Source organism: Vulpes vulpes, chromosome 10 (genome assembly GCF_048418805.1).
Source record: "Vulpes vulpes isolate BD-2025 chromosome 10, VulVul3, whole genome shotgun sequence".
Taxonomy (NCBI): Eukaryota; Metazoa; Chordata; class Mammalia; order Carnivora; family Canidae; genus Vulpes; species Vulpes vulpes.
This window is the reverse complement of record NC_132789.1, coordinates 82,611,685-82,636,440: the sequence shown is the minus strand read 5'-3', so window position 1 is coordinate 82,636,440 and position 24,756 is coordinate 82,611,685. Positions and strand designations below refer to the sequence as shown.

The following is a 24,756-nucleotide window of genomic DNA, read 5'->3' as shown; positions in this document are numbered from 1 at the left end:
CAGTTAATCAAGAAAATACATAGTAAAATAACAAGATACATCTTATATGCATCCAATTTGGCAAAAATAAACAAAATTATAATAACCCAAAGTATTTGCGAGAACGTGGAGAAGTAGAACAAACCCTTTAGAAAGCAAATGGACACTATCTAGTAAAGTCAAAGATACTTATACCCTATGAATTGCAGAGCACATACTCTAAAGAAACTCTCTCATATATGCCTAACAAAACAAACATTATTGCATCTTTGTTTATATAATGAAAAACTGGAAATATCTGTTATTATGAGATTAAATATATTGTGGATACAATGGAAACCATATACAGCAGCTAATGAACTAGGATTATATCAACACAGACAAATCTCCAAAAACAGAATTTTGTATAAAAATAAATGCCTCAAAGATATGCATAACATTATAACATTTCAACAAAATTTTAAAAATGTAAAACAATGCTATATATTTTACATATGGATATGTGTCTGTGTGTGTGTGTGTGTGTGTGTGTTTGTGTGTGTGTATGGCTAAAGAACAAAAGCAAACTGAGGATAATTAACAACAAATTCAAGAAAACGATTACTTTTTACTTAGTCATTTTATTATTCATACCACAGTCACATTTAATTGGCAGAACAGTTCCCATGAGTATGTCCCATGACAGAGAAATGTCACACAAGGAAAAATAGTGAAGGTTTTCATAAAGTTTGAGAAGAGAAGTGCCAGGACACCAGGCTGGCTGCAGCAAACCTCACACAGTAGTGCAGAGGTGAGTGAACGAAGGGTACTCCAGCAGTAGGGGGCCTACATGTGTTGCTTGAGGCCACTGCTGTTTCCCGAGGAGAATTTCCTAATATTCTTGTAAGTAGATCACTCGTAACACAGATGTAAATGGGGCAATGTGCCACTTCTGCAGAATAAACCTGACAAATTCTGGGGCATGGCCTACTAATCTCATGTGATAAATGGTTGCTGAATTATGATTCTGCAAATGTATTCCCATAACCATATATTCAGGGAAATTTTACAACCAGTGAAATTCTTGGGCCAAAAGATAAACAGTCAAATGTAAAGAAATGGTGCCATGTTAGGGCTTCTGAAAGAGCCAGAGCAGGAAAGATTGTTCAACCAGAAGATCCTTGCCCTTCTCTTCAGCCAAAGATCCATAGACGCCATCACTTCTCCAGCTGCCTTCCATTGCTCCAAGTCCTTCTCCAATTTTTCCTTGAGAATCTTTTTCTTCTGAATTTTCTTTAACCTATTGAACTCTTCTCAGTCTCTCTCATCCAGCTCTGTGATGATATGTGCCAGGGTACTTTCAGTCTGGGGAATGATGACATGTTCAGTGGCATTTACACACCTGATGGTTCTCTTAATAGCTTCAGGCAAAATAGCAAAGGAAGTCTGAGGAGGCTTAATTCTTTTGGCTAAACTAGTCGGTTCACAGTTGTTGGTTTGTCCCTTCAGGTAATGTTCAAATTGCTGGCAGAGTAACACCAGCTGCATTATTTTTCTTCTCTGGAAGTCTCACTTGGGATTGTAGATAACCGTGTTGCAGAAGTCCCTTGCTTTGAACATGGCCTCAGCAAATGAAAAGGGAGCTTCTCTCATCACTTCACCCATCAGCATCTTAGTCTCTATTATCTTCTTTAGGATCTGTTGAAATGGAAGAGTTAAGGCATCAGAAGTTTTCTTCAGGAGGTTTCAACCTGTCTGAGCATTCATGACAGTCTGGTGCCACTCGAGAGGGGAAGATTTCAGTTTGGTCTTTGTGACTGGATTGCAGGACATTGATAGTTTGGCTGCAATAGCCCCAGCCCGAGTATCCCTCCACCCGAGTCAGCTGATGGTGTCAGGACAGTGCTTACTCTTCGGGAGGGAAGGAGGAAAGTGAAATCAGGGAGGGACAAATGGAGATAGCAATGATATCTGTAATGTTGCAGTTCTTGAAAAATGAAGTAACTGAAGTAAACAGAATAATATAAAGATTTGATAAAGGTAAATGGTGGGAACACAGGTAGATATTACATTTTACAAAGTTATCTATATAATAAAAAATGACTTTTAAAAAATAAGATTTACCAAAAATTTCATGCCCTCTAGTCCCCAAGCAAAAAGGTTTTTTCAAACAAATGCACTACTTTTTCTAATTTTTTTCTTGGTATTTCATTCGTGATTTAAATTCTTCCCTATTAGCCTCCATGATAAGTACCTTTGATTATAATTAACTATTTAATTAAGAGATAACTTTTAAAACTTTTATAAAAGAGATCCTTTTATATTTACATAGTTATAAAGCATACCCTTTTATAAAGGTTAATATACAATATAAATTATTACCAATTTGCAATAAAGTCCCTTCCATACACTGAATTTTTGTTATGAATGTATACTCTAATTGCTGTTCCATTTTCAGACTTTCTGCAGAGTATTTTTAACAGCATAGACATTTTTAATATTGTTCAATGATTTAAGGAGGAAATTGCTCAAATCTTGACATCATTTTGTAATCATAATTTATTCAATTTAGATTAACCTACCCTTTAAAAAAATATTATTGCTATGATTGACCTGTGAGCCTTTTGGTAGACATAAATAAGAAAAAGAATAGTCTTTGCTCTTCCTTTACCCAGTTAATCCACCAGAAGCAATTTAAGTCAAAAAGCTTAGGAATAGGGATCCCTGGGTGGCGCAGCGGTTTGGCGCCTGCCTTTGGCCCAGGGCGCGATCCTGGAGACCCGGGATCGAATCCCACGTCGGGCTCCCGGTGCATGGAGCCTGCTTCTTCCTCTGCCTGTGTCTCTGCCTCTCTCTCTCTCTCTGTGACTATCATAAATTAAAAAAAAAAAAAAAAGCTTAGGAATAATTAAATTTCAAAGCAAAAATATATGGAGAAATATAAGCTTCAGATTTTGATACAATAATCTAGCTAACAAAGGATATAGGAATGGGATTAGGAAAATCATGGTCACTCTTATAATGTACAGGATGAATAGATCTTTTTTTTTTTTCAAACCATCCAGATTAACAAATTAATTTTTTCTTGTGGTTATCTAGTTGGTGGCAAAACGTTAAGGAGATTGTTTTGTGAGGACACTGTAACAGGCACTGCATACATATTTTTTAATAGGCCATATAATCTCTCCTCTTAAGAAGTATACATAGGAGTGAGGAGTAAAGACTCCATAAAGAACACTGGAAACAATCATAATGCAAAACATTAGCAAATTAATCAACTCCAGGATCTTATTTCTAATATGTGATTCAAATTGCAAGGAAATTACACATCACTATATTTTTATATCTATAGCACAAAATAGTGGCAGAATTAGGAGGTAGTTGAGAAGTTTGGGTTTGGCGCCCCAGCCTTGAAATTTTGTCATGGTTTCTCTTCAACAGCTCTATTTCTTCAAGGTTATATTTATATACTTAATGTACACTATGTGCCAGATACTGTTATAAGCATGTTAGAAATAATAATTCATTTCTATAAATAAGATTAGAGTTAAAAGATGCAATAAGACATGACCCCAAATCTCAGTGGCTCATAACAACGTGTATATCTCACTTATCTGTTGACTTTGACTGTGGCTCTGCTTCATGCCCTCTTTACTCCAGGATTCAGGCTGAAGGAACATCTGAGACATTGCCATTCTCACAGCAGAGAGGAGAGAGAGTGGTGAAAATATATGTTGTATCTTAAAGGGTTTTTTGCTTATAAGTTATATATATATATATATATATATATATATATATATATATATATATATGTTATATATATATATCACATTCGAAGGCCAAAAAAAAGATGGCTTGGTCAAGTCTGACAATGGAGCAAAGATGGGTAATCTTCCCAGGAGGAAGAGCCATGAAAATTGAAAATGTTACAGTGTACCGTCATCATAGCAAGTATATAAGCAAAGATATGATTATTATTATCCCCATTTTACAGTTGAGGTAACTGAAGCATTAGGATATTAAGTAGCTTGATGAGGACCACACAAACAGCTCATAAGTAGCAGAGCCAGGATTTGACACTCAGGCAATTCATGGTCTTAACAACTATACTACACTGATTCCCTATGTTCTTGAACATAGCCAGGATTTGACACTCAGGCAGTTCATGGTCTTAACAACTATACTACACTGATTCCCTATGTTCTTGAACTATTATTTTCATTTCTTCATCAAAATTCTGAAGTTCATTCACACAGAAATATTTGACAGGTAAAAGTTTTAATAGACACTCTCCCAAAGGTATTTGCATTTTAAGGCAATAAAGTCTTAAGATAAAGGTGGAGTTCAGACAGCTGGAGTTCAGAAGCTTAGTGGAAAATGCAGCCTTTCCAATGCATCTGAAATGACATCTAATAACCAGCCCCTTATTCTGTGTATATACAATCCCTTAACTGCTTTACTTGAGGTCTATGCTCCAATATCACCTATTCAGACAGGCCTTTCTTCAAAATCCTATCTTTAAAAACACACATGCATCATTATTACCACAATAGCTACCTCTTTTATTCATTATACCACTCCTCTGCTTTCTTTTTCCTTCATAGGATACTAATTTTATCTTATACAGTTACTTGTTTATTTCCTTATTATTTGTTTCCCTCACTGTTGTGACTTCGTTAAATTAACATTTGTTAAGCAGAGCACATGGTGCCAGATGGCGAGCAATAAAAGACCACAAGAGAAATTAAAATAGAGAAGTTCATTACTGACAAGTCCTAGAGGAAGTACACAGCATGCCTAGAGGGACCACATGGGGGGAAGTCGAGGCAGGGTGCAGTCAGAAAGAGGTAGCACCTGGGGCATGTGCCTTTATTATTAGGGTCTATGGGTTGAATACTTTGGAATTCCCAGACTAAGGCTGGATTGGTCAATTTAAACCAAAGGGGCTTTGTAAGCCCCATGGCTGTCTTATATAAGAGACATGCAAGGGCAAGGCCCTCTTATGAGGAAGATAATTTACTGTGAGGGGCTTTGGGGAAGCTTTATCAGGAATTTACAATTACCTATGAGTCTGTTATCAAGGGCATGTGCTTACGTGAGGGAATGTCCAGGCTGTTTGGCCAAACAAAATGGATGCCAAGGCAGCAATACCATAGAGTACCTTAGCTAAACTCTCAACGTCTACTAATTCATACGTCCTATGAGGGTGTAAACATTGTTCATCTTATCACTGTTGTAATCACAGCACCAGGACAGGAACTGGCATATGGTACATTCTTAATAAATATTTGTTGAATGAATAGATGAATGAATGTATGAGCTAATGAATGAATAAACTCAATATTTCCTACCCATAAAAGTGGAGTAAGACTAGCTATGCAAGAAATAGTAGAGCAAAGCTCAAAGGACCCCAGCAAGACATTCTTCTTGTCATTAAGAACAATAACTTTTATTGAATGCCAGCTGTGTGTCTGTGTCAAATGCCATGACTACAAAGAAATATAAAATAAAGATCCATCCCTGAGGCTCACAATGTAATTAAGGAAATAGAATATACTTACAAAGAAATTAATAATAATAGAAGGTAATATTTTAATGATTTGTTAAATATTTCAAGTGATACAAGATGTTTCAACTTCATGAAAATAGGTATGTGTGTATAAATGTATATGAGAAATTTTTGTGATTTTCACAAATAAATGCTACTTAGTGAAAAAAAGCCACAGCAGAATTATCATGACCAAAGGGATCTGCCAGTAATTTATTGTGTTTTACAACATACCACTCAAGAGCTTTCAAAAGAAGAAAAAAATCCAGTCTATCCAAAATGTATCAAACCATTGTCCAACATAAAATAATAAATTATTAGACATGAAAAATTAAGAAATCATGATCCATAACCAAGAAAATAGCAAGCAATAGACACAGACCTGAGATGATCCAGATGTTACTATCAGCAGATAAGAACTTTAAAGCAGATTTTACAGATTTGTTCACAGGTTTAAAGAAAAGATGATCATCGTAAGTAAACATATGAGCAATCTTAGCAGAGAAATAGAAACTATTAAAAAAAGAGCTGAAGGGAAGTCCTAGAACTGAAAATTATGCTGATGCATATTAATAAATTACTAGATAGGCTTAACAGTATGTTGGAGGCTGCAGAGAAAGTTATAGTGAACTTAAAGCAAATCAAAAGGAACTATCCAACAGAACAGAGAAAAAAAGATTGAAAAAAATGGATGGACACTCAGTTACCTGTAGGATAATATAAAATGGTCTACTATGTATAGTGTCACTACAGTCCCAGATGGAGAGGAGAGATAAGACAAAAATATATATATTTTTACAAATAGTAGCCAAAAATTTCCAAATGTGTTGAAAAACATTGCTTAGAGAACCAATAAGCTTAGTGAACTCCAAACAAAATAAATTCAAAGGGGGAAAAAACTGGGTACATCAAACTGCTGAGAGCTAAACAGTAAATCTAAAAGTACTCAGAGGAAAAAAAGATACAGAATATATAATAACACAAAGGAAGACTTTGCATCAGAAATAATGGCAGTCATAAGACAATTGAATGACATTTTTAAACCACTAAAGGTGTCTGGGTGGCTCAGCTAGTTAAGCATCTGACTCTTGATTTTGTCTCAGGACATGATCACAGAGATCGAATCCTGAGTAAAGCTCCAGGCTTAATGCAGAGTCTGCCTGGGAGTCTCTTCCTGTCCCTGTGCCCCTCTCCACCCCCCACTCAACGTAGGCACTCTCTCTCTCAAAGATAAAATAAAATAACTTTTAAGAAAACCATAGCTGGGGGCATCACAATGCCAGATTTCAGGTTGTACTACAAAGCTGTGGTCATCAAGACAGTGTGGTACTGGCACAAAAACAGACACATAGATCAATGGAACAGAATAGAGAACCCAGAAGTGGACCCTGAAATGTATGGTCATCTAATATTCGATAAAGGAGGAAAGACTATCCATTGGAAGAAAGACAGTCTCTTCAATAAATGGTGCTGGGAAAATTGGACATCCACATGCAGAAGAATGAAACTGGACCACTCTCTTTCACCATACACAAAGATAAACTCAAAATGGATGAGAGATCTAAATGTGAGACAAGAGTCCATCAAAATCCTAGAAGAGAACACAGGCAACACCCTTTTTGAACTCGGCCACAGTAACTTCTTGCAAGATACATCCACGAAGGCAAAAGAAACAAAAGCAAAAATGAACTATTGGGACTTCATCAAGATAAGAAGCTTTTGCACAGCAAAGGATACAGTCAACAAAACTAAAAGACAACCTACAGAATGGGAGAAGATATTTGCAAATGACATATCAGATAAAGGGCTAGTTTCCAAAATCTATAAAGAACTTATTAAACTCAACACCAAAGAAACAAACAATCCAATCATGAAATGGGCAAAAGACATGAAGAGAAATCTCACAGAGGAAGACATAGACATGGCCAACAAGCACATGAGAAAATGCTCTGCATCACTTGCCATCAGGGAAATACAAATCAAAACCACAATGAGATACCACCTCACACCAGTGAGAATGGGGAAAATTAACAAGGCAGGAAACAACAAATGTTGGAGAGGATGCGGAGAAAAGGGGAACCCTCCTGCACTGTGGGTGGGAATGTGAACTGGTGCAGCCACTCTGGAAAACTGTGTGGAGGTTCCTCAAAGAGTTAAAAATAGACCTGCCCTACGACCCAGCAATTGCACTGTTGGGGATTTACCCCAAAGATTCAGATGCAATGAAACGTCGGGACACCTGCACCCCGATGTTTCTAGCAGCAATGGCCACAATAGCCAAACTGTGGAAGGAGCCTCGGTGTCCATCGAAAGATGAATGGATAAAGAAGATGTGGTTTATGTATACAGTGGAATATTCCTCAGCCATTAGAAACGACAAATACCCACCATTTGCTTCAACGTGGATGGAACTGGAGGGTATTATGCTGAGTGGAATAAGTCAATCGGAGAAGGACAAACAGTGTATTTTCTCATTCATTTGGGGAATATGAATAATAGTGAAAGGGAATATAAAGGAAGGGAAAAGAAATGTTGGGAAATATCAGGAAGGGAGACAGAACATAAAGACTCCTAACTCGGGGAAACGAACTAGGGGTGGTGGAAGGGGAGGAGGGCGGGTGTTGGAGGGGAATGTGTGACGGGCACTGAGGCGGACACTTGACGGGATGAGCACTGGGTGTTTTTCTGTATGTTGGTAAATTGAACACCAATAAAAATTAATTTAAAAATAAATAAATAAATAAATAAACTGTTGAAGGAAAAAACTGTTAAAATAAAACTCTATAGTTAGTGAATATATCCCAAATGGGTGGAATAAAGATATTTGAAAATGAAAAAAACAAACAAAACAACACATTCAAAAACCAGGAGCCCTCCCTCCTGCTGATTAACCTATTGTGAAAATAAACTCAAACCACAGTTTGGCAGCAGCCCAGGTGGCTCAGTGGTTTAGCACCACCTTCATCCCAGGGCCTGATCCTGGAGATCCGGGATCGGGTCCCACGTCAAGCTCCCTGCATGGAGCCTGCTTCCTGTGTCTCTGCCATTCTGTGTGTGTGTGTATGTGTGTGTGTGTGTGTGTGTGTGTGTGTGTGTGTCATGAATAAATAAATTCTTTTTTTTTAATTTTTTAAAAACCACAGTTTGGGAAAAATTATTCACAATACAAATATATGACATAGGTCTTTTTAAAAAGATTTTATTTATGTATTCATGTGAGACATAGGGAGAAAAGCAGAGACATAGGCAGATGGAAGAAGTAGGCTCCCCACAGGAAACATGATGCAGGACTCGATCCCAGGACCAGATACTCAATCAATGAGCCACCCAGGTGCTCCAACATAGGTCTTATATCTAGAATATAGAAAGAACTCATACAACTCAGTAATAGCAAGATACACATTCCAATTTATTCAATAGGCAAAAGACTTGAACAGACACTTCACAAAAGAGTATTTTTGAGTAGACAAGCACATGGAAAGATGTTCAAAATAGTCATCAGGATAATGCAAATTAAATGAAACAATGAGATATTATTTGATACTCACTAAAATGGCTAATATTTAAAAACTGGCACCCTTAAACACTGGGCAGGGATGTGGAGCAACTGGAACTCTCATGCACTGCTAATGGGAATGTAAAATGGCCAAACCACTTTGGAAAATAATTTGGCAGTTTCTCATCAATTTAAATATATTCTTACCATATTACCCTTCATTCCATTTTCAGGCACTTATCAAGAGAAATCTAAATGACTTGTATGTGAATATTTACAGCAGTTTTATCCATAATATACAAAAAATGAAAACAACCCAATGACCACCAACAGTACAATGGCTTAAAAAATTGTGGAATATCTACACTATAAAATATTACTCAACAATAAAAAAATTGATTGATTATAGATATACATAAAGTGTGAATAAATTTGCTCAAACATTATATTGAGCAAAAAAAATCCAGGCACAAAAGAGAATACACCCAATGGATTTACTTATTTAAGATTCAAGAACATAGAGAACTGACTTATAATGAGAGAAAGCAAAACAGTGGTTGCTTCCAGTAGGTAGGAAATAATAGACAGGGGCCACAGGGAACTTTCTGAGGTGACATAAATATTCTATATATTGATTAGCTATTGGTTAATACGGTCATACATTTTTCAAAAATCACTGAATTGTACATTTGATCTGTGTTTTGCTGTATGTAAACTAAAGTGTATTTCAAAAAACAAAAACCACAGCAGAATTTTCAGATGAATTGTAACCTAGTGTTAAACTTTATAAGAAAAGCAGAACTTACAAATACTCAAGACACTGTTGAAGAAGGAGGAGGAGAAAAGCGAGGAAAATACTTTTTGCACATAAAAGCCAAGATATATTATAAAACTATTGTAATTTTTTTTAAGATTTTGTTTATTCGAGAGAAAGGCAGAGACACAGGCAGAAGGAGAAGCAGAGGGATCCCTGGGTGGCTCAGCAGTTTGGTGCCTGCCTTTGGCCCAGGGCCCGATCCTGGAGGCCCGGGATCGAATCCCACGTCGGGCTCCTGGTGCATGGAGCCTGCTTCTCCCTCTGCCTATGTCTCCGCATCTCTCTCTCTCTCTCTGTGACTATCATAAATAAAAAAAAAAAGAAGAAGAAGAAGAAGAAGAAGAAGAAGGAGAAGCAGAGAGCCCGATGTGGGACTCGATCCCGGGACCCAGGGTCATGACCTGGGCCAAAGGCAGACGCTCAACCCAAGCCACCCAGGGGCCCCAAACCTATTATGATTTTTAAATGTGGCATTTGTGAAGGGAGAAATTGACCTATGGAATAGAATAGAGAGGCTGCAAACAGAATCACACACAAATGGAACCTTGGTTTATGCTGGAGATGGCATTGAAAATCACTAAAACGATATCTGATGAATAGTATAGGAGGAGTTGGTCATTCAAGTTAATATAGAATACACACATAAAAGATTGATTCTGAGTTGACTGGAGATTTAAATGTGATGAGCAAAACATGAAAAATTATTAGAAAAAGTATAACAGAATATTCTTATGATCTCATGTTGGAAAGAACTTTTCAAACAAAAGATATTGATAGATTTGATAGATTAAATTTTAGATTTCTGTCAAAAGACTCCAAAAGCAAAGTGGGAAAAAATTTACAAAACGAGTAATAGAACAAGAATAAACTAAATTTATGAAGAACTCTTACAAAACTATAAGAAAAAGCACAAATACTCTCCTCCAAAATGGACAAATTCCAGTAAATATGTCACAGAGAAGAGAGAAATAACAAAACAAACAGCAACAAAGAAAAACCCAGAGGAAAAGATCAACCTTATTAGCAGCATTATGAGTTCTCCCTTTCTTATGTACTATGTGCTGCGGGAGTGATACCCTAAAGACATAGAGCGGTGCCAAATTATGGGTGATGCAAAAGAAGCAAATGTTAAGATCAATGTTCAGCTAAAACTACGACCCAGACCTGAGTTCACTATCATAATTGAACTTCTCAGATGTCAGAATCTTGGAATTTTACCCAAAAGTAATTTCTACTGGAATTTTATCATTAAAACCAGTAGCAAATTCTTAAAATTTTGACACAGTACAAGGAGAACATTTTATCAGTACTGTCAACTGAAAGATTGCTCCTGTGCTCACCATAAACTCATGTATGATATGAAATAGAAGCGTCCTTGCAACTGAGGTTGATAGAGAAGCGTGTCATTTTAGGAGTTTCTCATTTTTCCTTATCTTCCTTGATTCTGTATATTCTTTGTTATACCTAGATTAAAGATGATTTATCACAGGTATTGTACATGATTTAGGTTGTTTTCTCACCTGGTGAAATTTTAACAAAGCAAACTTTTTGCTTTGTTTTGCTTTTTATCCATTCCTCCAAGCTGTAAAGAATTTCCAAAGTGAACTTTTTCCTGAAAAACTCATAGCCTAATGAAATTAAGTGACAAGAAAATAAAAACACTATAAAATAAAAATAATTTGAGGGGCACCTGGGTGGTTCAGTTGATTAAGCATCTGACTCTTGATTTCTGCTGCTTAGATCATGAACTCAGGATTGTGAGATGGGGCTCTGCATTGAGCTGTGTGCTAGGCATGGAGCCTGCTTAGAATTCTCTCTCTCCCTCTGCCCCTTCTATCTCTTAAAAATAAAAAATATATAGACTTCTTCATTAAAAATACATATAATAATAATTTGAAAGATTTTTAAATTAATATTTGAATACTGATACAGCTCCAAAGACTAATTCTACTCTTCATAATATGATTTCTATTATTCTTTCTTACGTTATTTAAATTTTATAAATATTTACTCACTCTAAGAGAACATAATTTCTTCCTAATGTTATCTAGCTATTATATGCTCCTTTACTTTAAATCTATTTCCTTATAAATTTATTACCTAAAAACTTCTGATTATTTTTGTATTAAAGCTAGCAATCTGCACAATCATCATTAAATATTGCCCTATTTTACTCTTGCAATAACATTTACATTTGTATTTCAAAGAGTTGATAGACTACCATTTTAAATCTATAGACATATTTTTCATTCCAAAACACATGTAGAATATATATCTACATTTGAAAGAAAATATTTAGATAGTAGAAATAAATCTGAATTATATGCTTTGTTCCTGTTGTTGGCATTGCTATGCGGATTCAGTGTGATAGTAACCTATATGATCACATTGCTGATTTTGCAAACATATAGGATGACAATTGAAGTAAGTATTTGGCCTCCATTGGACTTAGGCTAAACCAAAGACAAAAATTTTGGCCAAATACTTAAGCTAACACCAAACCATGAATGCATCTCTAAAAGGAAGTATGAAAAACATCTATTTCCTAGACAGCAACTTATCTTAAATCCACATAAATATATACACAAATTCTTTATCTTCAAACTTTAAATTTGCCCAGATACAGAAAAACACAGAGATTAGACATAAAGATGCTCTGTGGATCATGCTATTGTTATTCTTGTTCTCCTTGATAACAATGATTTATTCTCATCCATACTGCACTGCCACTAATAAACACAGAAGCCTCTAGGCAACCACCACACATAGCCATAGCCCATCCCAACATACATTCCCGACATGGTCATTGTACTGCCTCAGAATGTCTTGGACTTTATTTAAAAAAAAAAAAAAAAAAAAAACTTAAAAAAAAAACCCACCCACCCCCCCCCCCACACACACACACACACACAAACCAAGATGTCAATTTCACTTACAAACGGGCAGGGCAGACACCTGGGTGACTCAGCCCAGCCGCTGAGCATCTGCCTTCAGCTCAGGGCGTGATCCCTGGGAGCTGGGATGGAGTCCCACATCGGGCTCTTTGCAGGGAGCCTACTTCTCCCTCTGCCTATGATCTGCCTCTCTCTGTGTGTCTCTCATGAATAAATAAATAAAATCTCTAAAAAATGGCAGGGGGTGGTTAGGGAAGTAGGACAGGGAAGTGTGCTTGGCTGGCTCAGGCAGTGGATCATGTGACTCTTGATCGGGTTGTGGGTTTGAGCCTCACATTGGGTGTAGAGATAGAGATTACTTAAAAATAAAATTCAAAAAAACAAAACAACAACAACAACAAAATGGGCACCTGGGTGGCTCAGGCGGGTAAGCATCTACCTTCAGCTCAGGTCAGGACCCTGATCTCAGGGTCCTGGGATGGAGCAGACACCAGGCTCTCTGCTCAGCAGGGAGTCTGTTTGTTTCTCCTCCTCTGTGTGCTCTCTCTCTCTCTCACTCTCACTCTCTCTCAAATAAAATCTTAAAAAAAAAAAAAGAATGAACTTGGACAACATGGGCTTCATTGTGAATTATGAATAAAAGAATAAAAAAAAGTTTATTGAAGGCATAAAAGGTTTGATATGAACAGGAATCATCTGGCTAGAAGCAAAATGGTAAAAATAGAAAGGAAAGAAGGACTGAACAATGTTTACAATAGTTTATCTCAGTTGATGCACTATTCTAAAGCAAACAAACTTCCACTTGTGGCAGTGGAAACCTAATTGACTCAAAATAGATTGTGCACATAACAAAAATGAATAACTAGCCTGGACTCTTCAGATCCCACTCTTTCAAATTGCCCAATACTAACAGAGTACCAGGAATATGGCTCTCAAACATTTTGGTTTCAGTGGGCTTCAGACTCTAAAAAAGTTACTGAGTTATATGTACTGATACTTACCATGTTAAAAATTGAAGCAAAAATTTTAAATATGTATTTATTTTAAAGTAACATTGATATTCCATTACATGTTAATACAAATAGCACATTTTTAGGAAAATAACTGTTTTCCAAAATAAAAGATGTAATGGGAAGTTTTATATTTTGCAAATATCTTAATAGAACTTAATAAAAGGCTTAATAGAACACAGCTGGACTCTTATAATTGCTTCTGAATTCAATCTGTTAGCAATACACTGTTTGAAAGTATATGAGGAAAATCCAACAGATATTCTCTTGGAAAAAGATGGAGTATTTAACAGTGTTCAGACAACTATGGCTACTCTTCTTTGATGATATACCAAAATTTGACAAATGGCTTTTTTAAAATTGGAGGATGGGCAGCCCTGGTAGCTTAGCAGTTTAGCACCACCTTCAGCCCAGGGCGTGATCCTGGAGACCTGGAATCGAGTCCTACGTCGGGCTCCCTGCATGGAGTCTGCTTCTCCCTCCGCCTGTTTCTCTGCCTCTCTCTCTCTTTCTCTCTCTGTCTCTCATGAATAAATAAATAATATATTTTAAAAATAATAATAAAGTTGGAGGATGGACACCACACTGCTTTAAGACTTAAGAGTAATCAAGGCAGTGTGGTATTGGGGGGAAAAAAAGAACAATAGAACAGAATAGAGAGCCCAGAAATAGATTTGCATAACATAGTCAAATGATCTCTGACAAAGGATAAAGGACAATAAAATAGAACAAAAACAGTCTTTCAACAAATAGGTCTGGAACAACTGAATATCCAGATTAATCTGGACTCAGACCTCAAACCCTTCACAAAAACTAACTCAGAATGGATGATAGACCTAAATACAAAATGCAAAACTATGAAACTGCTAGAACATAACATAGGAGAAAACATATATGACCTTGGAGATGGTGGTAACTTTTTAGATACAACACCAAGTCTTGATCCATGAAAGAAAGCAAGCATTACTAAGTGGGACTTCATTAAAAAAAAAAATGCCCTGCAAAAGAGAATATCAAGAGAATAAGAAGCCCAGACTGGGAGAAAAAATTTGCAAAAGTCACTTCTGTTAAAGGACTGTTAGGCAAAATATACAGAGAATTCTTAAAACTCAATAAGAAAAAAAAAACTAATTAAATATTGGGCCAAAGACCTGACCAGACACCTCACCGAAAAAAATGTACAGGTGGCAAAATAGCAAAAGAAAAGATGCGTTACATTATGCGCCATCAGAGAACTGCAAATTAAAACAAGAAAACACTACACACCTATTAGAATGGCCAAAATCCAAAACATTGACAATACCAAATGCTACTGAATATGCAGAGCCACAGGAAGTCTCAGACATTGTTGGTGGGAATGCACAGCCATTTTGGATTTTGGATGATAGTTTGGCAGTTTCTGAAAAAAAAAAAAACTAAACATATTCTTCCATACAATCTGGCAACCATGATCCTTGGTATTTACCCAAAGGAGTTAAAAACTTATGTCCCCACAAAAATCTGCACATGGCTGTTGATAGCAGCTTTATGTATAATTAGCAAAACTTGAAAACAAGTAGGCTGTCAAATTTAGAAATTCAATTGGTAGCTTGAAAATAATTTAAGCAGTTTGCTCTTTTAAAGGAAGTACCGAGTATTCTTCATTTTGATATACTTTAGCAGAAGTAGAGAAAATTACTTTGGGATCCAGGAATTTGTAAACACTCCTGAAGTTGCTCAAAGTGCTTACATTGAGTTACTGCTTCAATTATTCTCCATTAATTTAGTACATCCAGACAATGGAGTATTACTCAGCACTAAAGTGACTTTTCAAGCCATGAAAAGACATGAAAGGACCTTAAATGCATTATTATCATATGAAAGAAGTCAATCTGAAAAGGCTACAAACTGTTGATGCCAACTATACATATACGACATCCTGGGAAAAGCAAAACTGGAGACCGTACAAAGATCAGGGCTTGCGGGGAGGAGGGATGAATAAGCAAAGCACAGAGAATGTTTAGGGCAGTGAGAATACTCTGTATGGTACTGTAAGGTGGATGTGTGTCAACATACATCTGTCCAAACTCAGAGAAGGAGGCCAAGGGTGAGAATCCTAACATAAACTACTGAATTTGGGTGATTGTGATGTGTCAATGTAGGTTCATCAGCGGTAACAAATGTCCCACTCTGGTGAGGGATGTTGGTGACGGAGGAGGCTATGCACGCGTGGGGGCAGGGGTACATGGGAAACCTCTGCACCTTCCTCTCAATTTTGCTGTAAACCTAAAACTGTTCTACAAAAAAAGTTTTGCATTTTTAAATTTAATTTAATTTTAAAAATCAAACAGTGGAAGTTATGCATGAAAATCTAATAAAAGTGGGTTGGGGTATTAGGGAAAACAGACAGGAGTAAGAGCTAGACTTCAAAATGTATATTTTAGTATATGTTTAAAATTTTGTATCACATATTAATTCACTTAATTTCCTCGAAACCAATTGTACTACCTAGTATCTAATTAATGGATAAAAGTTACACAATGTGTCCATCTATATATAGTTTTGTGTTGAAAGATAAACAGAAATTCTTCATTTTCATAGACTTCCCTAGAATGCTTTTATTGATAGCCTCGTCTTTACTGCTTAAACTCATTTGGATTCTCTTCCAATACATGCCCATACATAAAGATGAAAAGTGTAAAACTATTTTATTAGAAATATTGATTTTAAATTTAAAACTGTTGAGAATAAATTGCTTGTTTAAGAAAAGCCAGAGGGGAAACAGTGAACTAGGGTGTTCTGTGTAAATAAGCTCTGTTAGGGCATGCCATTCTCCTTACGATTTCTGTGAGGAGATATTGTGCAATCAAGTGTAATTCACGTCTCTGAATCAGCTGCAGAAAATACAGAAATCTGTGGCATAGTATTGTCATAGTCGATGTCTATCAACAACTTAAATTCATAGCACATACATAATGCCTGCATGTTCATTGTTCTTCCCTCTCATCCTCTAAATCTACTAGCAAATATTCTCTCCGAGTAAGATCACAGAACGTTTCCAGAAAACGTCTGCCACGAATTCTAAACAAAACAAAGGGAACTTTAAGTCAGGTGCGATCAGCAACGATCCGGCCTGTCAACACTCTTTAGCAAACACTGTTCTAGTTCCCCAAAGACTGGCTAACCAGTGAGCAGGGATGATTCTCCAACCCAGTATTCAAAGGAATCCTTGTCGGGGGATGATCTAAGTTCTTCCCGGCATATCCTTCAGGACACCCTAGTGTACCCTGTCTTCAAAAGCCTTCCCAGGGCTCTATGCAGCCTGGGTAGGAGAATGCTGAAGGACAGCCTCCTTTAAAAGAAAAATAAGAGTGGCTCAGTAGTTGAGCGTCTGCCTTTGGCTCAGGGAGTGATTCTGGGGGCCTGGGATCGAGTCCCGCATTGGACTCTCCGCAGGGAGCCTGCTTCTCCTTCTGCCTATGTCTCTGCCTCTGTGTGTGTGTTTCTCACGAATAAATAAATAAAATCTTAAAACGAAAAAAAGAAAAATAAGTCAGGGCGCCTGGATGGCTCAGTCAGTTAAGCAACTACTCTTATGTCCAAAACTTGATTTCTGCTCTGGTCATGGTCTAGGGGTCCTGAGATAGAGCCCGGGGCTGGACTCTGCTCTCAGCAGGGAGTCTGCTTCTCTCTCTCTCTCTCTCTCTCTCCCTCTGTCTCTCTGTCTCTCTCTCTCCTCCTCCTCCTCCTCCTCTTCTCCTCCCCCATGTTCTCTTTCTCTCTCTCTCTCTCTCTAAAATAAATAAATCTTTTTAAAAATAAAAGAAAAATAAGCCATGCTGTACAGGATTTCAACTGTAACAGTGGTAATTCTCATGTTAGTCAATGCCATTAACCTGGAAGTTTTCAGCAACTATAAATATGTTAATTTCCTTATTAGGTATGTCACTTAAATATATCACTAATAACAAGAAATCATTATGTCAAAATATTTTTTTCGACTTAAACATGTAAAAAATTCCATGGTACCACATTGTCTTTTTTTATTTTTTTTTTAATTTTTATTTATTTATGATAGTCACAGAGAGAGAGAGAGGCAGAGACACAGGCAGAGGGAGAAGCGGGCTCCATGCACCGGGAGCCCGATGTGGGATTCGATCCCAGGTCTCCAGGATCGCGCCCTGGGCCAAAGGCAGGCGCCAAACTGCTGCGCCACCCAGGGATCCCCATTGTCCTTTTTTAAATAAAGAGTAGAACAAAAATAATTTCACTCTAAATCTATGAAGACTTGTGGAGCTACCATAAAGTCCTACGGAGCAAGGATTTAGGGAGGTAAGGCTACTTGTTCCTATATACCACATGGCCGCTGATAGCTGTGCTTTGAAAGTTTTTCTGGCAACTTTTGCATTTTCTCCTTTCCCTGCTATTTGCTATTGTTTCAGCTAACAATCTGTGCTGCTTCTTTTCTTCTTTTTTATTTTCCTCTTTTTTTGTTTGGCTTTTTTTATTTTTATCTTTTTTTTTTTTTTTTTTTTGAGAAGGAGAGACAGATTGGGGGATGAGGGTAGGGAATGGCAGGGGGAGATGGAGACAGAATCTTAAGCAGGCTCCATGCCCAACGCAGAGCCCCACACCGGGCTCCATCTCACAACCCTGAGATCACGATCTGAGCCAAATCAAGAAACAGACACTTAACCAAATGAGACACCCAGGTGCCCCTGTGCTGCTTTTTAAAAAACACTAAGGACTAAATGGTAGCTCTCAATCCTTTACAGAACCAAATTCTTGTGCTCTGAGTAGGTCTTTGGTTTAAGATGAAATATGTTATAGTTGAAATCTGGCTTTTGGAAGACAGGTAGATTTATTTAATATAATTCTAATCCTTTGCAGTAACTGTTTCAACTTCTAATCTGCCTCATATCACAAAGACAACACTAGCTATATTTAAACCAAAACTCTACAGTTACCATTTTCTCAAGGTTGTCACTGTTTTCAAAATGGTGAACTCAGTTTCCCCAAGCGGATCCCTCAGAACAAGATATGCACAGGTGATGTAGTAAGTGGTACTACCCTTAAAACCAGGTATGGGAACCCCCTACGCTACATGCTTCCCACCATCCTCGGTGCTCTAGGTTTCCTCAATGCCGGGGAGGGGGGAAGACTTTGGATGAAGGCACTGTGCTGTTCACAAACATGCAAGCAAAACTTCTGGGTTTGGAAGAGGCCCAAGGGCAGAGAGTGGGGGACATGCTCTCCCTCCACCATCACAAAAACCCAAGGAATCCAAAAACTCTGAAAGCTCCATCTTCCAGGTCATATTGAAGATGTATCAGTCAAGGAAAGAGCACAGGACATATTTGAACAATTTGTTAGCTTAATGTGTAGCTTTTAAAAATATAGGTATATGCTATATGAGTGCTTATTTGTACCCATGTTCCAGGAGAGCTAATGACTTATACGTAATACAAATTCTGTGAAAACAAAGAAACTGCTGGGCAGCCCAGCCCGGGTGCTCAGTGGTTTAGTGCTGCCTTCAGCCCAGGGCATGATCCTGGAGACCCAGGATCGAGTCCCACGTCGGGCCCCCTGCATGGAGCCTGCTTCTCCCTCTTCCTGTGTCTCTGCCTTTCTCTCTGTGTCTCTCATAAGTAAATAAATAAAATTAAAAAAAAAAAAGAGAGAGAAACTGCTTATCTTGTGTACTGCTATATTTCCAAAACCAAACACATACCAGTGACATGTTAAATGAAAAGGGTGTCTCCCAGTTTAAGGTTTAAAAATATTTGGCCTTAAAAAAAAAAGGCCTTTTGCAGTTCCCTTTGGAGTATTAGTAGGTTAGCACACAAAAGGCTTTGAGAATCCTGTTATTTTGACCGAATCCCTCTTCCTCTTTTACTCCAGAGACTTTCTCATATCTACTTTATGGTGGAAAACTTTTAGGAATTACTCACATCCATGGCACATATCAATCATGACTTTGGGAGCATCTCAAGATACCTTGAAATAGACATAATGTACCCTCAAAATATGGTCCTAGATATAACCCAAACATTACAAAAATCTAAGAAATATATTGGATGCTCTTGAAGGAAATAAATATAAGATTTTCTTTTTCATGAACAAATCAAGAGTTCAATAATAGCAAAATATCAATCTTTTCTTAGAATTTTTCTACCTTGGAATTAAAGATGGATGGAGAGAAAAGAAAAGGTTACAAACCTATCATATTAAATTTAGGGTGAAGGATAAATGTCCCATGAAGTTTTAATACTCATTCAACATCTCATTTATCAATTTAAGATGCTTTTACTCCTGTTGTCACTAATCGTGATTCAAATGCTGGTCAACTTAGGATTTTTAATTTAAGCATGGATATGCATCATAATTAATACCGATGCTAATTATGATTAACACTTGGTATCAGTGCAAGGTAGAGTAGGACATATATCCTATATATTTTTAATTTAAACTGAAACTACAGGGGGATCCCTGGGTGGCTCAGCGGTTTAGCGCCTGCCTTTGGCCCAGGGCGCAATCCTGGAGTCCCGGGATCGAGTCCCACGTCAGGCTCTCGTCATGGGGCTTGCTTCTCCCTCCTCCTGTGTCTCTGCCTCTCTCTCCCTCTCTCTGTCTATGATAAATAAATAAATAAATCTTAAAAAAAAAAAGAAAAAAAAACAAATAAACAAGCTACAGAGGGGCGCCTCACTGGCTCAGTCACTAAAGCGTGCAACTCTCGATCTCAGGGTTGTGAGTTCATTGCATGTAGAGATTACTTAAAAATGAAAACTTTTTAAAAATAAATAAATAAGTAAATAAAATGAAACTGTAGAAAAAAAAAGTGGGAGTGTAAATTAGAACTCTTTCAGAAACAAGCCACAGAAATCCTCCTCAAACTAACAACCGCATACAAGGATTCATTGGCTCATGAACTGGAACGGACATGGATGCCTATGATGAATGAATTGAAGAATTCAACTGTCTCCTCTGTCCTCTGTTCTTCTACTTCTTTCCTCTTTCCCTTCTCCCCTTTCCTCATTCCTAGTCTTCTTACCCTTCCATCTCCCTTCATACCCCTTTGTTTTGCCCTTCTCTCCAATCACGGAATTTCTTCCCTACATCAGGAATCCTGGTAGAAGACAGCTACAAGTCATATCCACACAGCTTAGAAAACCCACAGGATAGAATACCTCAACCTTTAGTATATAAAAACTCGAAGAAAGAAGTCTGATTGGCCTAATAACTTGAGTCGCGTACCCCAGTTAGATCAATTAAGAGTTGGGAAGATCTGCTGCTGCTTGGCAGCACCCCCTGCTCCTAATCACATCATTGTGTGAAGTAAATCCAAACAAGGCAGGTACTCTCACTGCAAGAGGAGTCAAGGGATATTTGATATACACAACTTCAGATGTCCCAAGTGTCAACTGCTAAATGTTTGGAAAGTAATTTGACCACATATACCAAGAATTGTAAATTCATGACTCCTCTCCATGCTAACAAAATAATCCAGACTGAGAGGTCACATGTATGAAGAAGTGTACTGTAACATCCTTTACATACCAAATATTACAATCAGTCTTCTATGTGCCCAATAAAAGGAAAACAAGCAGGTAAATTATAACTTCACAATACAGCATGATGTTGCCGTAATAAAGGATACTGCCTGCTGCCTAGAGCCTGTCTGCTACAAGAATTCTTAACTCAGTGAAAAAAGCAAAATAAAAATCTATATGTACAATTCTTGAAAAATAAGTAGATAGAAAAGAGAGAAGAAGAAACAAACTCCAAAATGTTAATAATCTTTGGGTAGTGAGGGAATGAGTTGTCTTTTATACTTCATATATCTTGTTATATTTTAAGTGTTACATTGTTACCATATTGCCTATTACAAACATAATTTTAATGATGAAAAATTGTTAACATCAAGATCTAATAAATGATTTAAACATAAGATAGGTATTCTTTGAACTCATCTTCCCAATTTTATAAAATATCTCTCAACATCAGTTATTTATTTCAAAATATTATGGCATACCCTATAGATCCAATGCCCTTTACCTACTTCAGGTAAGTGAAAAAATTGAAAAGGAACATACAGAATGAGGTATAAGCTAGTCAATCATAAGATAGAGGAAGATTTGCTTCCCTAACCCTCTAAAATCTATTCCAGTCAGAGACAAGACATCATTACACAGCATGCAGAGCAAGTCAGCTATTTAAGGATGAATTTAAATTGTGTAGAATGAAATGGAAGCAACTCTTTCTACGATTAAAGCAAGATCCAGCAGCTGTCTCCCCAACCCTACCCCATAGCTCAAACCTTCCTATCCATTGGCCCTGGGCCGTGTATACCGACTTCACCTACCCTACTCCTAATCCACACATATCCCCCTTCTTGCCCAACCTCAAGATAACCTATTCCCACTGTGATTCACATCACTTAAGTTTCTACTCAGGAGGATGAGGAACGTCATTAAGAATTCTCTCCTAGTGAAGAGGTGAATAGGGTGAGACAGAGTACCAGGGAAACAGCTTCAGAGACAGAGGCACAGCTGCCCCATCCTAGTTACACTGAAAGACAGTAGGCTGGTTCCTTGCCATGGATTCTCAGAGTTCAGCCTCATAGCAAAATGAAAGACTGCTTTGAAACTAAGTCTGGGGACGCCTGGGTGGCTCAGCGGTTGAGCATCTGCCTTTGGCTCAGGGTGTGACTCCAGGGTTCTGGGATCGAGTCCCACATGGGGCTGCTTGGAGCCTGCTTCTCCTTCTGCCTATGTCTCTGCCTCTCTCTCTCTTTCTCCCTGTGTGTCTCTCATGAATAAATAAATAAAATCTTTAAGGAAAAAAAAATAAGTCTAATGGAGGTGCAAATATAGTAAGTAGCTAATATTTGTAATAAGTTATTTACTTTTATGTTACCCTTATGTCTTACAAAGCCATCATCTGGTGAAAAGGCACATAATGTACGTTCCTTCTACCTAAAATCTAGCACCAGTTATACTGTTCGCTTGCTCTGTGACCTCAGATAAGTCACTTTGTCTATTTGTCCCTATAATATGGCAAATTTAGACTAATGTTCCTCAAACTTATTTTGGCTGTAACATTTTAGTATTCTATGGAAGCCTTTGTTACAAAGCCTTGGCTACTATACTTCAAGACATAGGGCACAATAAATCCAAGATCTTTTGTTATTGCTTACTAACTCTCCCTCGGGTCCTTCTCACAGGATGAATTTAAAACTCTTTCTTTTACCAATGTGCTTATTACACATACTGAGCCTTTAAGCTCAACTATAAAATCAAAATGCTAGTGTTAAAAAAAAAATCACTCATTTAACATTTTGACCGAACATTTTTAGCTATTAAAATTTGGCTCTATGATAAAAATGTAAATAACCACTGTCATGTAAAATAAGTTTTATGCAAAATCTATGCTAAGGAAAAAAGAATGAGTTTTTGGGAGATTGAATAAGAGGAACAGAATGTATAAGGAGGGACACTAAAGACAGAAGACCTGAAGGAAGGAGAGAAGGAAGCCGTTTACCTTTAGATAATGTGGGAACAGGCATTTAAGTCCAAATTACTAGAGCTCAGTTTAAACTCTATCATTTGTATTTGCAAAATTACACCTGGCAAATCACCTTTTGTCATGTTTATATCGTAAGTAATGTTCTACTAAATCCCTCATACAATAAATGAAGACCGATTCTCTTTAGTTACACACACTTGTGCTTCTCAGCTCTGTCCTAGGACTCCCAGCAGGAGTCCCAAGCAGCTGCCTTAGCCATCAACCGTGGCCTCCACTCTTCCACCTTGGTCACCTGCACCATTGGTGGGTCTGCATTTATCAAAGGCGATGGGTCACTTCCTGCCTGTCCTACAGTGGATAACAGTTTGCTTTCACACGACATTAACCAGCTTTAGAGTGTTCTCTCTCAGGACTTCTTCTTATGTGCTAACAATAAACAGTCACATCATTAAAAATTTAGAAGTTGACTTCAGAGACAGTGGCCACAAATTGTATGATGATGCAAAACTGTGATCCATCAGAATTAGGAGACTTAAAAGGTTTAGAATGGGCCCAGAGTAAGGACCCCCTCCACGGGAAATGGTGCACAGGTATAAGTAAATTAAATGTGTCCAGTTGAATCTAGATGTATAGGTGGAGTGTGTTCAAACGTCTTATTACTTTCATAACACAGATGCCTCCCACCCTGAGAAGGGTGGCAGCACTGGCTGGGGTAGAACTCCCAGCTCTTTGAGGTGCCCCGCATCTCTCCATCTCCATGAAAATTCTTGCCAATTCCTGGGTCTGCTGAGGAGCTCTAAAGCCTTGCTATCCCTCTGCATTCTCATACTAAAGGCTTAGTAAACTGTTTTATTGCCTACATCAATATGTGGCTTAGTTTGGGCGCTTGAGGTGTAACTACAGATTGGAGTCTCTACACATCCCTACAACAGGAAAGGGTGAGTTAATTAAAAGCTTAACTAATTCTCCTTACCTGATTTCCACACTGCCTTTTCTTGTGGCCTGGCTCCTAGCCAAGTCCTGTGAGGCAACGGATAGCCAAAGCCAGCTGGGAAATGTGGAGCTGGGATTATTATACAGTGGCCAGATTATTATATATTAAAAGCAAATAAGACTTTCAAATAGATAGCTGAGGCTTACTGGCATGCTATCATTCCCTTAGCTTTATTGCCACTATGAGCTTCTCACCTAGCAAAATGATCACTGTTCACATCCACAATCATTAAAGCATGGGGTGGCTGTTTCACTCCCAAATACGACATTTTCCCAAAGTATTAAACTGACACATTTTGCAAATAATAAAAGTAAACATCCTTGAAGCATTAGTACAGAAAATACAATCCTCTGATTCCACAAAAAGGGCATAAGAGAAATTTTGCCCAGTTTGCAACCTGCTAATTTCTCAAAAATGTGTAGATCCTAAAAATAAAAGCATGCCATCCTTGTAAAATAAGGAGAGGAAAAATTTTCCTCTTCTAGTTCTGATATTTCTGCTTTCTGGAAACCAAAAGAGTATCTATTCTCAA

General features: G+C 37.5%; 1 pseudogene; it reads right to left on the bottom strand.

The window, feature by feature from the left end:
* Positions 1-1,087: 1,087 nt before the first annotated feature.
* LOC112934701 (V-type proton ATPase subunit D pseudogene) lies at positions 1,088-24,492 on the bottom strand (annotated as a pseudogene).
* Between the last annotated feature and the right edge of the window lie 264 nt (positions 24,493-24,756).